This window comes from Gossypium hirsutum, chromosome D04 (assembly GCF_007990345.1).
Source record: "Gossypium hirsutum isolate 1008001.06 chromosome D04, Gossypium_hirsutum_v2.1, whole genome shotgun sequence".
Classification (NCBI taxonomy): domain Eukaryota; kingdom Viridiplantae; phylum Streptophyta; class Magnoliopsida; order Malvales; family Malvaceae; genus Gossypium; species Gossypium hirsutum.
Genome location: NC_053440.1, coordinates 47,619,223 through 47,633,438, shown reverse-complemented (window position 1 = coordinate 47,633,438; position 14,216 = coordinate 47,619,223).

Sequence of the window (14,216 nt, the reverse complement as noted above, 5' to 3'; positions counted from 1 at the left end):
ATGATTCGTCGCATGTGGAGCTAAGTGTAGTTTGCTCAGCTATACTACAAAATAAACTACCTAACAAATTGAAAGATCCAGTGAGTTTTACTATTCCTTGTTTAATTGGTAGTTTGAATATTAATAATGCTTTGGCTGATTTAGGGGCTAGTATTAATGCCATGCCTTATAAAATGTTTAATCAATTAGGTCTTGGAAAACCCAAACACACTAGGATGACTATTCAATTAGCATATAGAACCATTAGATTTCCTAGGGGTATTATTGAAGACGTACTTGTAAAAATTGATAAATTCATATTCCCAATTGATTTTGTTATTTTAGACATGGATGAGGATAGTGATGTACCTCTGATTCTAGGTCGACCCTTTTTAGCAACTGCTAGAACTATAATTGATGTTGGTATGAGTGAGTTAGTACTTTTTGTAGGTGATGAAGTGATTACTCTCCAAGCTCGTGATTCTGTTAAGACATCTAATGATCGAGATGATTTTACAAGTTCTATTAATATGAATAACCATATGGCTCAACCTTCTTTGTAGGAAACCCCTCAAAAAAATGCAATGGAGTCATGTTCCAGTCAATACAATAGAATGACTCATGAACAATGAATGTTACGAATCGATGAACTAGATGAATGGAAAACACATGTCAAGGAGAAACTGAAAAGGCACGATGAAGAACCAAAACGACGCCATAATAAGCATGTGGATGGAACGAACCAATTTAAGGTTGGAGACAAGGTAATTCTAGATAAAACAGATCCTTGAATTGCCACTTCGGAGCTTGATGCAAACGGATCAAATCTCTTTACGGTACTAAATGTCTTCCCATACGGTACAGTCGAGGTAACTTATTCTAAATTTGACACATTTAAGGTAAATAGTACTCGACCTAAACTTTATTTTGATAATAAAATTGATAACGAGAAAGAGGAGTTTCGACTCCGCGAACGACTGTGACCGTGCGAACACAAGGTAAGTTGAGCTTAGACTCTAAATAAGTGCTTCTCGGGAGGCAATCCGAATGTTTAAATTTTGCTAATGCTTTTAATTGCATTGCATGCTAATTTAAAATCTTAAAAAAAATGTGTGTTTTTAACCCACACAACCTGGACACACGGGCATGTGGAATACATGGCTTGGACACATGGGTGTGTCGTAGGCCGTGTGTGAAATGGGGTAATCGACAGTGAGTTAGACCTGGCGACATGGCCATGTGACCCACACGGCCTGGCCACACGGGCATATGGGATCTCACATGGGCATGGGAGAAACGAAGGAAAACACACACGGCCAGGAGACACGGCTGTGTGAGAGACATGGCCAAGCCACACAGACGTGAGACAATCGAAGGAAATCTTACATGGCCTCGCACACGGCCGTATGGGACACACAGGCGTGTCACACGGCATGTGGCCCAAACCCTAGAATTCCTTTCTCAATTTGTCTTTTTCTTCTTCCCCAACCAAGTCACCCCTTTTATTTTATTTTATTTTATTATTATATTATTTTTTTATTTTACTATTTTTTTTATTTTTTATTCTTATACTTAAATTTTAAATTTATTTTAACTTTTTTGCTATTTCTATTATTTTTAGTATTTTTTTACTATTATTATTACAATTACCTTTAAGTTTATTAGTATCATTGAGTTTATTTTTTTCGTTTTATTTTTATTTTATTTTTTATTTATCTTTCTTTTTAATTTTGTTTTAGTTGCCTTTTTTTTCTTAAACTTATATTAACTATTATCTTTTGAAATATATTTTTATGGTTGTTTCTAATTGAGTTATAACCCCTTAATCTTTTCTATTATTTGTGTTTATTTTCTTATTAGTTTGCTCGGAATAATGCATTACATTTAGATTTGACTACGATTCCGCTTTTCACTATTCTGGGGATTTCATCCAATATTTAGGGCAGTTTCAGTTTTCTCCCTCTCTTATGATATTCTGTTTATACTGTGATTATATATGTTTGTACATTGAGGAATTATGTCTTGTGTTTAAGTAATTTTCTCATACTTCTATTAGAATGAATTTTTATCGATTTGTGATTTTTATTGATGTGTTTTTGATTAAATTCATAGATATTTGTGCATTGGTTGTTTTAAAATTTAAGACATGAGAGAATCAAGCGTGATAAGTTTATTTTTAGAATTAAAAATTTTAGGTTGTTTCCCTGAATTGAGGTATTACCTTGAAGTTTTAAATTTACAAATTTGACATCAAAAACCATAATTTTTTTGTGAGATTTTGAGCCTTTAGAGCATACATTTTTATTACTCATTATATTATTGGTTATGAGTGTGTCAATTTGATTTGTTATTCTAGGACTTGCTTCGATTATGCATGTCGAGACCACTCCTTTTGATTTCATATACTGAGATGATAAAGGCACTTAGGTTTTAACTCACTTATTCCATAAAAGCCTACTTATATAATTAACTCTTACTGAACCTCGTTGAGCCTAACACACCGTTTCTTGATTTACCCGTTAATGCTAACCCGTAACTCATTTTTTTCGTTGAAACTTTTTCCCATTTTATTAACTCCCTTTTTGTCGAGATTTGATTTGGTTAGTTGCCTCATTATGCTCTTTTGTTTAATTTGTTAAATTATTTCTTATTGTTCAAAAAAAGAGAGAGAAAAATCAAAAAAATAATAAAAAAATATTGATTATTATTTATTTTTATGTTGATTGAGCTTGAACAGTTAAATTCATATTTTAAGAAGAAGCTCGTTTTTATTCTTGAATATTTTTCAATTGATGTAATTGCTTTTAATTTAGCACTTGTTTATTTTTTCTAGTCTGGTAATTTATCAATTCAATCTCGATTATAACCAACTTTTCTAGCCTTTCTCCACATCCTTAACTTAAGCCCAACTACAACCTCTTAAAGACCTTTTGATTTGTGTATCCTATCATTTTATAGTGGTGGAGATTTGCTTTTCAAGCAAGCCTATGGTAATGACTTTTCATGTTTGACTATTGAGTGTTTATTCTTGAACATTAAACACTTTGAGTGATTTGAGTGAATCTTTAGTGAGGATGTCAATTCTTGTCGATTTTGAATTAAAGGTAATTACTTAGATAAGGAGAAACACCTATGCTTTCATGTTTAAAAATTTTAGCTTGGATTGTTTGAGACTTTGGTGCTCTTTTAGTTGAATTGCCAATGCATGATTATTTATGGATTATTTTGAGACATTATTGATGGGAATTACAAGTTGAGAAATATTATTTTTAATGTGAGTTGAGGACTTTGCTTGAGGACAAGAAAACGCTTAAGTGTGGGGATATTTGATAAGCTGTAAAATTAACATATTTTAATCTCATTCTTAATGCGTTTTTGGATGATTAATTATGTAAATTAGTGAATTTGATGCTCCTAATCCTTTAAATTCATGTTTCTATACTTAGGAGAGCATATGGAAGCAAAAGAAGCGAAAAACAAGCCAAAATCGAACAAATAGAGCTATTTCCAAGATCCACACAGCCTAGGCATTTACACACAGGCTAGCCACACGCCCGTGTGAGCCACACAGGCTGGCCACACCCCCATATGTCAGCTCATGTCGATATCACACCCTGCTTCCCAAATATGCAAAAAAAACCCAAATTTTAGGCTTTATGAGCATTCTAAAGTCTGTAAATACCAATTAGAAGAAGAACTAAGGGAGCACTCAGAGAAGATCGAAGAAAAGACTCGAAGAACGCCATCGGAATCAACTCGGAAGTGGATCTCCTTCATGATTGAAGATCTCCATTTATTTTCCTTAAAAGTTTTATTGAGTTTCTTTATGTCTTGTTGTTATCCTAACTTTGAGATGTTTCTATTCAGGATTATGAACTAAATTCCCTAAATACCTAGGGAGGATGAAACCTATGATGAGTCTTACTATTTAATTTTTGTTTTTATGCTATAAATACTTGATTTTTGTTCTCAATTATGTATGCTTATTTCATGTTTTAATATTTTTAGGATATTAATTCATGTTTAATGTGTTTATTTCAGTGGGAAAAAATTCCCTGTTTAAGAGTAGATCTAGCATAATTGAGTGGAGTTGCATGCAATCCTAGAAATAGGACGACATATGTAACATCCCAAAAATCGAGGGTTAGTAGAATCAAGTTTGGGTATCGAGAGAAAGTGGTCATGCCTTAATTTTTAAGATTACCTATGCATTTTTAGGAAATAAATAAGGTATTGGTTTGTTGGTTAAATTTTAGTGAAACATTCCTTGAAACCCTAGTTCAAATACCTTCTCTCTCACCATTTTTATTATTTTGAAAATTTTGCCTTAAACCCTAGTATGCGACATGCCTTGTTTTTAAAATAAATATTGTGATATTATTTCAAGAATGAGGAAAAAGCCTAATAGTTAAAAGAAATATGAGAAAGCATGGAAATTAAATGAGGTCCCAAGTTCAAATCCCTTCCTTTGTGAAATAATTAAATTTTGCAAAATCCCTTCTTTTTTTAATGTGTGTGCCATCCATACCCTTGAAACCTAAGTATAAATATAACTTTTTATTTTATTTTTCAGCCTTTAATTCAAATTTTACCTACCCAAGCCGTTCACCCTCTTCCTCTCCTCTTTTCTCTTCAATTTTCTTTCTTTCTCCCGTTGTTGTCGTTGCCTACACCTAGTTTTACCATCTCTTTCTTCTTTTCTTTTTGCCACAAGATTTGTTAACATATTCTCCACCATATTTATATCATTTTTCCTCATTAAAATCAGCCCCAAATCTAAAATCTTGAACTCTAAGATTGATCTCAAATAATTCCAAGAAAGTGTCATTGTCGTTTCTCTCGACTAGCTTGGGTAAGGTCTCTTCTCTCTTCAATTTCTTAATTAATCATGTCCATTAAAAACCTAAATTTCTAGATATGGAATTTGGGATTTTAAATGATTTAAAAGGTATTTTTCTAGAATTTAATGAGATCTCAAACCGTTTTAAAATTCAGCCCCAATTTTGGCCATCATGGGTGGTGGTGCGTGCACCTATGTGCAAGAAAGGGAGTTGTTTTGTTTCTTACTTCTTGCCTATGTTTTTATAGCACTAATTTTAGTTCTTGAACCCTCCTAACCAGCTTTTAAACCCATTTCAACTAGGAAAAAATGTTCTTGATCGATTGGTCATTCGGATCCCACAAATAGTGAAGCATAAATGCAATTAAGGGTAACTAGTTTGTTATTTCGACATAGTTGTTGGGTAAAGGTTATGAATTGATTAAATGAAGGAATTTAATAATTAATTAGCTACTGATTTTCCAGTATATTATTTAACTAGGTGCTGACCCAAATGCCCCAAATCATTCGTAAAGGCGAACAATGATTGTACGTATGGTTTACATCGATACAGTATAAGGAATCTAACTAGTTTCGATTCATAAAATAGTTATAATTTCAACAATTGGTTTGAACTCATAAGTGGGTGTTTGGGGACTCGTTTAATGGTAAATTTATTAAATTTATATTAAATTTTGGTATAGGTTCGTTTAACGAATTATTAAGGAAAATTGGAAGATTCGCTAGTGTGCTGCGAGGAAGCGAAAAATAAGGTGTGGGTCTTAAACTCATAAATTGTTTGAAAATGTTAAATATCATGTTCTATATGATAAATTATATTGCTGATTGGATTGTCTTAATATCCAAATTATTTATTTTGTGAGTGGCCGAATCAGGTATATTTCGAGCCTTAAAAGATTGGCATGTTGGCAAAATTGCTAGTTTGATAGTATGGATGTTCGATTGAATTTGTAATTGCATATTTGAGTTATGAGATATGAGAATTTTTGACTAAATATATAATGTGTTGAGATATTAAGCTTATGTATGATTTGAACGCATGAGATATTTGTTATATTGTGTACTGAAAAGGATGTTATTTATGCACAATGAAAATCCGTAAAGTATGTGAAATTGAACGATATTGATTGATATCAACACAATGGTAATTTGAAAGATTGGAACACTATTTCCATTTACTGAAAGTATGTGAGTATTGAGGACATGCTGAGCATGTCAAATGAATGTGAAAAGTATTGAGATATGATTATGTATGAGCTTGTGTGACATATTGTATATGCATTGGGTTGGGATTTTGTGGTAGACGGAAGAGTTCCATGGAGTACTGGCGGCATATTAAGTCGGTATTATTTGTAGTCAGTGTACTGCACCTAGAGTACTGAGGGGATTCGCAATTTTATCGCATATTATATGTTATTGGTGATTGTATCGTACTATTTGATATCCAACAGATATTCTGCATTATTGATTATTTGGTGGTTTTACCACATCGAGCTATGCTCATAATGTTTGGCAGACGAGTTCTAGGGAACTCGTGGTGTGTAGCGGATGGTATGGCTAGGAATTTTTTGCATTGCATCATGTGCACGACATATTCAAGTGTTATTGATTTATGCTACGCATTGTATTTTTTTGTATTGAATCGTATCGAAATTAATGATTGTTACTCGAATGAGTGATGACCTATGCTCATACATTGTTTGAAATCAATTTGATAATGGCTATGTAATGACATGAAATTCCTATGATGGTTCTATTTTCTTCTATTGATGGTAATATGTTTCACTGCATTTGATGTTTTTTCCCGTTTAAATAATTATTTGACTCACACTGAGCTTTTCATAAGCTAACCCCCCAATAGTGTTTAACTTTTCAGGTAAACCTCAAAATTCAAACCGGACTCGGCATTTAGAGAATCACCTTGGACCTTGGATTATTTTTTTAATTAAGTATTATTAAGTCTTTATTGATTTTGGCTTGTAATTTTTCATTATTTCTGGTCTGAGGCTTGGTAACTTTTCTTATGGGGATTTTTCATGCATGGATTACTCAAGCATAATAACTGCATAATGAATAATATCGGGCTTAAGTAAAGTTTGATATTGTTCCCTAGTTTCCACTACATTGCAAAGGAACTGTTTTTGAAAAACAAATCGATAAGGCAACTAATTTTCCAAAATGACTTAAAAATGGTTTTTCCGCTGCATTAGTTTAACTTCGAGTTTCTTTTTAAAGAAGAGTGACAAGAAAAAGGTTTTTCTAAAACAACACTGTCAACAATAAGATGAATTCTAAGCATACAAGACCTAATGAATGAATGCTTTTAAGCTAACTCAAAGTACAACTACAGTTTTCTCTAAAATGAGTTTATTTAAAGTCTTAAAAAGTAACGTAAGTTAGCTTAGCCATTTTTGTGGCTAATGTAGCCTTCTCAATCTAGCAATAATGTCTAGGTCAGGTTTGGGAGGTTACAACATAAATCTACCGGATTAAAGTCAAATCTAATAGGGGAATCCATAGATCGAGTTAATGCGACAATAGAGATTTTAATTAGAAAGAGATTTCAATTAATCAACCTAGAGTCAGTTGTTCTTACTCTTGAAAGAGATATTAACATAATTTAGGTATTTCTACGGATCAAGACACAAGTGAATAAATCATTTAATTCAGATTCATAATAATAGGTGAAGTCTAGGTAGATTCTTTCTTGGGTATTGTCTATCTCATTGGTTATCTTCGATTATTTTCCTATTTCATTCTTTTTTGCAATCTTAGGTAGATTAGTTTAGTAATTTTACATTAAAAACAATCACTCCAATTTTTCGGTTAAATAATAGAAAAATGATAACTACTAGTACTTTTAGTCCTCGTGGATACAATATTCCCTACTCATCATAACTATACGATTGTTCGATAGGTGCGCTTGCTTTAGGCGTATTTATAGTTAGTTTAGTGATCATCACACACATCTGTTCGTGAATCACTGGCCCTAGTTGCATTATACAACCTTGATTTGAAGACTAGGAGTCTACCAGTTTCCAACTTCGAGAACGGTTTGGGCTTGTTTAACATTCTACAAAAATTGAGTTCGATTCATGATGGGACCTGGAGAAGAAGTTATTGTAAATACGAGTCAATGTGGAGATTTGTGCGATGCGCCTCATATTTTTGGCTAAACAAACAGCAATGTCATAATGAGAAGCTTCCCAACATTGCAACAACGGAAAATGTCATGATGACACGAATGGGGATGTTGCGACATGGTGACGTGTTCCCCACATAAATTGGGTTTTTTCTCCCTGTCAAACTCTACTATCTTTTTCCAATTAAACTCTAATTACTCCTAGGATATTTCAGTATGATTAGACCTCTAATTTTAGCCTATTTAAAGGGGCCTTGTATCCTTTTTTGTGAGACCAATAAGAGGCAATTGAATATGTAGTACTACAGGGCTTTTCGTTTAGGGGCAACAAGATGTAGTCGCAGATGAGTTTTGCTGAGAGTTTTTGTGGTAATTATGGAGAAAATTTTCTTCCCAAGTTAGGGCTTTTTATTTGGCATTTGGGTTTGTACATTTAGTACATTTAGGTTTATTTTCTTCATATTGTACTCTCCTTTGTTTACTATTTTAGTGAAAAGTCAGAGCCTCCTTTGCCCGTGGTGTTTTATCCTTTTCGGAGGATTTTTCCATGTAAAATTTATGTTTGTTCTCCTCTACCTTTTCTATTTTTTTGTTTATACAGGTCGATTCCCAACAAGCCTCATGTCTAACTAATTATATTTATTGTATTTTGTATCATGCCTTCTTTAGAACTTGAATTGTAGATGACTTTTTCCACCACAATGTTGACATGGAAGAAATTTTCCCTTCTTGCTTCCACTTTTGCTACTGTTGTTGTTGACAGTAGCTTCACAATTTGCATCCACACTCATACTTGTAAAGGGGTGCAATAGTCCTTTAGTTTAATTTGACGGCTTTGTGATGGGTTGCCCTTGTGAGTTACCGATATAGGAATACCAATAAAGTAGACCACTAATTGTATGTGGGAACACAGGTGAGGTCCTTTAACAAAGGCAAGTACATGCAGTGGTAGAGACTACCTAACTATCTAATTTGAGGGCTTTTGATGGGTTGCCCATGGTTAGTGCTACACTTTTTGAGGTGATTATGGTTTCATTTCCTGAAAAGTGGAAGGGAAAAGTCTTTGATGTCCAGCTTTTCGCCAGGGCTAGAAGCAACAACATTCATATTGGAAAGTGAGGTATTTTTACTACCTTCAAAAAATAACTACATCTAACCATGCTTTTAGTCAATGTTTCTCCTTATTTGATATCAAAAAGTTTACATTCCGTTGATTTCAAAGAGGTTGTTCCTCATGCTAGTAAACCATGACTTTGGAAAAAAAACCAATATTTTATGTTGAAATATATATAATTAACATTGAAATTAAATAATGAAGACAAATAAATACTAGCTTAGATTATAAGTTAAAAAATTACCATATTTACAACACCTAACGAAATATAATTATCGTTCCTCAATAGAGCCAAAAGAGTGTTTAAAAAATCAAGTTTAAGGTACAAAAAAGTAAGAATTTAGAGAGGTTGGCTTAAAAAGTCCACAACATTGAGACACTTTTTTTGTTAAGTTAAAAAAGAAAAGAGGAAATGGGGTAGTTATCGGCACGATTAAAAAAGTCTACATGAAACTCAACACTAATGGGAATTGAGGCCCATTTAATACATTTATAAGGATTAAGTTAGCCCCAAACAATGAAATTTAAATTAATGAAAACCTCAACATCCATAGGCGTGGAGTTCAATTGAATGCATTTATTAGAGTTTAGGTTTCCAAATGGTTGAAATTTATTTTAAGAACTCGACACCAAAATTAAACGAAAGTAAATTATCTGTAACTCAATACTCATAAGTGATAATGTTATAATCAACGTCAATAAGTAAATTTATTTTACATGGAAAACCCTTATCGAGAAAATTCAGGGGCAGAGGAGGAGAAATTCACTATGTCGAAAAACACACAATACAATAGGAGTTTGACTACATCTATTTAAGGTTTAAAAAACCCTATTATAATCAATGTCAAATAGAAGAAGTATAGTTCTACATGGATTCAACTTGTGTGACATGTTCATGCCGCGGGGGCTCTACCCCAACACTTCCGATCGCAATCCCAGTCCAATTTGGTGCTTAATGGGGATCTATAGCAGGCTACGGCCTCGGTCCTTCACCGCCAAAAATCCCCCTGTTTTGCATCTTTTTTTTTTAACAAGTTGTAACCTTCGTAACTCGGCCTAGACATTATGGCTAGATTGAGAAGGCTACATTAGCTACCAAAATGGTTAAGCTAACTTACAACACTTTTGAAGACCTTAATTAAACTTATTTTAGAAAAAAAAATTGTAGTTGTACTTTGAGTTAGTTTAAAAACATTCATTTATTAGGTCATCTTCCCTTAAAATTCATTTTATTGTTGACAGTGTTGCTTTAGAAAAATCACTTGTTCGTCGCTTTACTTTGTAAAAACTTGATGTTAACTAATGCTGTGAAAAAATAATTATTCAAGTCATTTTGGAAATCTAGTCGCCTTAACGATTTATTTTTTTTAGAAATGGTTTCTTTACAATGTAACAGAAGTTAGGGACCAATTTCAAATTTTACTTAAGCTAAATATCATGCGTTTTTCAATTATTATGCTTGAGTAATCCATGCATTCAAAAGTCCCCAAATGAAAAGTTACCAAGCCACAGACCAGAAATAATTGAAAATTTCAAAACAAAACCAATAGAGACTTATTAGTAATATTAAAAATAGTCCAACGTCCAAGGTGATTCTCCGAATGCCGGGTCTGGTCCTTATTTTGAGGTTTACCTAAAAAGTTACACTATGGGGGTGAGCTTATGAAAGCTCAGTGTGAGTCAAACAATTATTTAAACAGACATAAATATCAAATACAGTGAAACATATTAACATTAATAGAAGAACACAAAACCATCATAGGAATTTCATATCATTACATAGTCATTATCAAAATCGATGTCAAATGGTGTATGAGCATGAGTCATCAACCATTCGAGTAACAATCATTAATTTTGATACCATTCAATACAATACGTAGCATAAATGAATAACATTTGAGTATGTCATGAGCATGATGCAATATAAAAAGGTTTTTACCCCAACCATTCACTACACACCACGAGTTCCCCCAAAACTGTCTGCCAAACACCAACAAATGCGAACAAAGCTCGATGTGGTAAAACCACCAAATAATCATAAATGCAGAAAATCTATCGAATAATGAATAATGCGATAAAATAGCCAATCTCCTCAGTACTCCAGGTGTAGTGCACTGACTACAAATAAATACGGACTTATTATGTCGCTGGTACTCCACGGAACTCCTCCATCAACCACAATAATGACCCACCCCAATGCACATGCAATATGTCAAACAATCTCACACATAGTCATAATTCAATACTTTCACAATTTTTAGCATGTTAACATGCCCTCGAATTATCAAATACATTCAGTGAATAGGATCATTGATCCAACTTTCAATTTACCATCAAGGTGGTATCATTTAACAAATCACAATTTTGTGTACATTTACAACATTTTTGTGTGCAAGTATAGTAGTCTTTCAAACATTTCATAGAAAATCACTTGTAGGAATATATTATGCATAAGCCTTATTTTTTTCCAAAAAGATGCTATAAATGCAACCAATCATACATAAAATTAACCAAACATTCATGGCAATGTCAATCATTCAATCATTCAGTCAAACTAGCAACATTGCTACCATGTCAAATAGTTAGGGCTCAAAACATACCTGATTCGGCCACTCACAAACTTAATTACTTAGCTAATTAGCCAAGCCCAAAAAGAAATCTAAATCATCATTTATATCATTAAAATCTTTATTAACATTCAAGTTTTTTATTTAGGACTCACACCTTATTTTATGCTTTTTCGCAACATACTTGTAAATCTTGTTGTTTCTCTAATAAGCTTTAAAATTAACCTAAATTCAAAATTAGTATTAAACTTAATCAGTATGCCTCTTAAACAGCCCCCAAACACCCATATATTGGTTCAATCCAACCTTTACAATTATAAAAAAATTTTGAATCCAAACTAGTTAAGTTTCTTACACTAATTTGATATGAATCGAACACGCGAACGTCTTTCGGCCTCACTGTTGATTTGGGGTGTTTAAGTTGGCACCTAACACATTTAAATACTTTAAAATAATTAGCTAATCTATTATTAAAGTCTTCTATTTTGATCAATTAACAATCTATCCCCAATATCTAAACTGAAACTATAAACTAGTTTACAATCAACCATACTTACGCTTCTCGAATTGTCAGATCTGAGTTGTCGATTGATCAAGATTGATTTTTCCTAATTTACCATGATTAAATTATAATTAGGAAGGGTTAAATAACCCAATATATTGATGGAAAAATATGGGAAAAGTTATAAAAACAATAGCCCCCTTTTCTTGCCCATAGACGCACGCACCACCACCAACGACGACCAAATTGGGGCTGATTTGAAATCACTTTTTAGAAGGCTGGAAAAATACCTATTAAATCTTTAAAAATCCCTAAAATTCCAGATCTAGAAATTTTAGTTTTGAACTCACAAGATTCGTCAAGAAATTGAGAAAAAAGGATAACTTACACAAACTAGGTGATAGGGGTGGCAATGGCACGTCTTGGCAACAATAGGGATCGATCTTGGAGGTCAAAATTTTATATTTTGGGCTGGAAAATTAAGGGGAATATGGAAACAAGATGGAGGGGAGATGGTACAAGATCTTTTGGAAAAAAAGAAAAGAAAAAGATGGTAGATCAAGAAGCTATGGGCAGTAGCAACAAGGAAGAAAGGAAAAAAATTGAAAGAGAAGAGGAGTGGAGAAGGAGAGGGACGGCTAGGGTGGGAAGAATGAGACTAAAGGCTGATTATTTTGCCTAAAAATAATATTTATACCTAGGTCTAAAAGGGTATGGACAGCACACACATAAAAAAAAACAAGGGATTTTGTAAAATTTAATTATTTTGCAAGGGAAAAGATTCAAACTTGGGACCTTAATTTAATTTCCAAACTTTCTCATATTTTTTTAACCACTGGGCTATTTATTCATTCTTGAAACAATTTTACAATATTTATTTTTAAAACAAGGCATGTCACATACTAGGGTTTGATGCAAAATAATAAAAATGGCGCAGCAGAAGAGATTTGAACTTGAGTTTCAAGGAATGTTTCACTAACACTTCCCTAGCAAACCAATCCCTCATATATTTCTTAAAAACACATAGATAATCTCATAAATTGGGCATAACCACACTCTCTCTTGATACACAAACTCGATTCTACTAATCCCGATTTTTGGGATATTACACAAGTGACGGAATTCGGGTCACACAACTCTAACAAACAAGATCCTTCATTTTGTACTAGATGCATTTTTTGTACTTATAAAAAATATTGATATTGGAAAACACAATGGCTAAATAACCCATAAGGGAACTCGATACCTCTAAGTGTCAAGGTTCCATCAAAAACATTTTATAAAATATAACTTTTAAACATACCTATTTTAATACTTAATTTTTTTTGACAAAAAAACAATGCTAAACAACAAAATTTAACCTTCAAAATAGCTTTTCAAATTCGTTCTTGATCCAAACAAAAAAATCTAGATTTAAAAACTTTTAACTTTAGGAGCAACTAGGTTTAATGTGAAATTATAAAAATAAACTCTTTCTTTTCCAGTCATAATTAGGGTATCCATCGCTGACAACAAAGACTAATTTTTTTATCGTGAGTGCTCTCCAAAAAGGTAAACGGCTAACCATAAGTTGTGCTGCATTCTCACGAGTGGGGTCAAATCCTAGACCACATGAATAAGGGATAAGGTGAGAAATCACCACAACCTCATGGTTAAAAGTCTCATACTCATTTATATTGGATATATAATGGCTTTTTTTACTTAAATAATATAAAAATAATAATTATATACTAAAATGGGATGGGGTAAAGATTATTTACAAAAATAGGCAAACCAAACAGTGGACCACTAGTGCCACCTGAGCAATCGGCGGCACCACCCTCACCTACCACCAATGATTAACTAATGATTGTTTTTCAAAAAAAAATATTTTTTTAATGGTGTCGTCGACGTGTTAGATGGCATTAGTGTAATTTATTATTTAATTAATTTTTAATTAATTGGAAAATATGGAAAAAAAAGGTTGAAAAGCCATATTTAAAGCATAACCCGTGACTGACTGGTCAAATCAGTGAAAGGTCGTCAGGCTAGTGCCGCCTGACAGCGTGGTGGCACCAGCCTGACGGCTTGCC